The sequence below is a fragment of the Morone saxatilis genome, unplaced genomic scaffold, assembly GCF_004916995.1.
Source record: "Morone saxatilis isolate NCDOM2014 unplaced genomic scaffold, NCSU_SB_2.0 Contig23, whole genome shotgun sequence".
NCBI lineage: Eukaryota > Metazoa > Chordata > Actinopteri > Moronidae > Morone > Morone saxatilis.
The window spans coordinates 8,954,990-8,958,799 of NW_023339796.1; positions in this window are offsets into that span (position 1 = coordinate 8,954,990).

Here is a 3,810-nt window from a genome sequence, read left to right on the forward strand (position 1 = left end):
CAGTTTGATTAAGAGAAACTCAGGACGCCTAATGAACTGAATGAGATAACTGTGTTGTCTGTACCTTCACATCAGTCAGCAGTTCAGAGTTTAGAGCCCTCTTACACTGAAAAAAGTACAACATTGGTTAAACTTATTAAAGTCGATCACAAAATATTTGACATTGAAATTATTTATTTAGTTTAACCTGCATTTTTTAACTATGCAAACTATTTTCTGTAGGTTGAGCAAACTACTTATTTTAAGTTTCATAAAAGTAGTTGTCTTTATTGACTTAATGTAAATAAGCCATTCAGTTCAACCTGAATTGTTTAACTCCATTTAAACAGTTTTTTGAGGTTTGGAATAAATAATTTGCTATAAATATGTTTTGATCAATGACTAAGGGGTGCTGTTTGGAGATTTTATATTTTATTGTTCAATATTTCAATATTTTTGCTGTTTGGAAGAGTCTCAAATGGAAGATATTTTAACTCAAACACATTACATTATTGTAGCACATTTGTAAAGCATTGGGTAGAAATATGTAAAGGTGAAATTAGAAATCAATTAATAGTTTTATTTCCATCCTTTGGATTTTGACTGCATTTGACACCAAACTGATGTGGCAAGGCATTTTTTAGGGGTGACAGCTGCCACCCTATCCCACCCCTCATGATCCACCCCTGTGTGGAGCAACACAACATAATTACCTTTCACTGTGAAAAAGCTTGAGAACACTGGGAGCACAAGACTTTAAAGTTGAATCTGCACTGGGTGCCTCAGTTGTGTTAAATGTTTTGTAAATTGTCTTTTCTATGTGATAGTTTGTAAAAACAACTGTGTGGAGACAACCAGACATCAGTTAGTGTTTAGTGAAAGCATTTGCAAATAGATTTGCACATTTACATGCCAGCTGCCAATTCCTCAATTCATATTAGACCATGATTTATGAGGGTGCCAGTGTTTAGCAACCTTACTGCACCCTTTAATTGTAAGTGTTGTGTTGATCAAAAGAGGGCACCAGTGCAGTAACAGTCTTGACCACATGTCTAAACTTTTCTGAAACTGTCCTATTCCTGTCCAACTATTTCAAAATTGGGAAATTTGTGAAAGAGGAGAGGAAAATATGAGCAAACAAGCTAAAGAGAGCTGAAGTATTGATCAGTTTCCATGCACAGCTGCAGTACAGAAAACACACACACAGAGTGTAATACATTTGCAATCTTTTTTTATTGTTTTCTCTCAGTCTATAGACATATATACAGCACATGTCAGTCTACAATATATATATATTATGGCCTAAGAGAAAAAAAATATTGTTTACAAATGTCATTATCCGGTCAAGTAACATGAAAGCTGGTTAGACGTTACAGGTGGCGAGTCCGTAGCCCAGGCAAGCCCATTCATTGGTCATCTCCATGAAACCTGGTACTGAGGTGAGCCCACTCGCTAGAATCAAAACATGGATGGAAATTAGGTCACTCGACATTGATGGCACTGATTGTTAGATTTCATGCAAATAAAGCAGCAGCTCTGCAGCAAATAATGTGAACAGTGGTTAGTGATTCTAGCTCCTGAACTCACCTGACAGCAGGTTGTGAAGGTTGCAGTAGTTGAGGCCATTATCCAGAAGACTGCTGGACATGAGAGAAGTGGACTGTGCCTGGTAAATAAGAAAGTAAATTAACATATTTTATACTGTTTCTAACGACTTATTGGTATCTAACAAACATTTCACACAAAGACCTGTTTGTGTGCTGTGAGTCGTAGCTACAATTTTATTAACTCATCTCCTCAGTGTGTCAGTTGAATGTTTCATTAAAAATTAGCGGAATTGATACTTACAGACACACGGCAGCCACCGACCATCATGGTGGGACTCAGGGTGATGGTGATGTTCTCAACTTGGAGGCCATCAAGGGAAGTGTGGTTGGCTTTGATAGTTTTAGGGGTGGCTGATACGAGCTGGAACAGAACATATCATAACAGTAAATATATGTTGTTGCTTCTGTACATAAAAACAGGCAGATTGGTAAACAATATAACACAATATACGTATACTGAAATGGATCTTACCGTATACTGACATAAATCACAGCCATTCAGAGGGTTAAAGGCTTCAATTTGTTGAATTAATGTCATACTGATTTCAGCACAATCTGTTGCAAAGAGCCTAGAAAAAGAGAAGTAACACAGTTACATCCATTCTGAGTCGCATTAAAATATAGAAACACAGAATGACTGCCTCAGAGCCAGATAGGCGATCCTAACTCACCAAATTGATCTGCAGAAGGGACTGTAAGGAAGAGGGGCTGGGGCAGTGACGGGGACGGCAGTTAAAGTGGCAAACAGTCCTGCAAAGAGAGCAGAAGCCAGCAGCAGAGTCTTCATGGTCACAGTGAAGCAGGTTCTTCCTCCTGTAGAGCAGCGTGAGAGTGTGTTGGTGAGAGAGTTCTGGTTGCTGGTTGATTCCCTTGCAAGCTAATTTATACAAAATATCCTACCTGTCATGAGGGCCAGTAATGACGCTTGGTGCTAATTAATTATGGGTGTGACTCTTAAGGTCATGTGATCTTACTCAGTGGTCTTGTGGTGATCACTTTTAATTACACAAGAATGCCGATCTCATTTTGAATTTGGCAAATGATTGTACCAAAATTACACTTTAGCTCATTTAATAATATTTTTGTGGGAGGGAATTGACAAAAAATATTTTATAAAGAAGAAATATCTACAGATTTTCATAGTAATAATGAGAGACAACAATTGTTAAAAGCCAAATGTGCTGTCTTTTTTGACTTTTTTGGCTCTTTCTTTTATATTAAAGGGTCCATTTACCAATATTAGGGCCTTTCCCCATCAGAAATTCAGGACGTCAGGTTAGGGAAAGGAGGAGAAATCATCCAATTAAGGACTGGTTAACACAAATGATCTCAAAACCTTGGTAAATAAATCCACTATCTGATGGCTTAATACAGGTGGGGGTATCTTGAATTTTGTTTTTGTTTTTTCAAACCAAACCTTTAATAGATATTTCTGTCTGATTTAACTCACCAATATACATATCCAACTCAACAGAGAACTAATTAGTCAACTGACTTGTGAATGATAATCAGACCTCTACCATGATAATGAAGAATAAAATGATTTCATGCACATCATTTGTTATTCATGTGGTCACTGTGTGCTTGTTAGTAGGATATATCTACAGAATAAAGTTAGTGTGACTCCTGATCCTTCCAACTGTTGTGTTACCAACATTTCAAAAGAATAAAGATGATGCTATGATGTACAGATAATAAAAGTCTTGTCTTGTGATTTGTGAATGTAAGTGAAAAATCCAATAATTTTACACCTGACGCCATGATCACCTATGGTAACTGAAACCACACAGAAACGGGACTTATTTTGGGAATTCTATCATTGAAGCTCAAATTCTTCATTTAAAGAAAAACATCAGCTGACAGAATATATGAATATGACAAGACTTTGTGTTGTGTGTCGCTGTCAGCCCTGGGAGCTGTAGAATTGGGGGCATTAGCGTTTCACAGGGTCTCTCAAAGCAAAGTCAACACAGTCAGATTAAGAGCAATTTAGAAACCCTAACGAATTGACTGAGATAACTGGGAGCCCCTCTGGTCGTGTTGTCTGTACTTCACACCAGACAGCAGTTCAGAGTATACAGCCATCTTACACTGAAAAAAGTATAACATTGGTTAAACTTGAAAAAACTGATGTAAGCGATCACACAAAATATTTGACATGGACTCAGTATAAAATTATTTATTCAGTTTAACCTGTATATTTTTAACTATGCAAACTATTTTC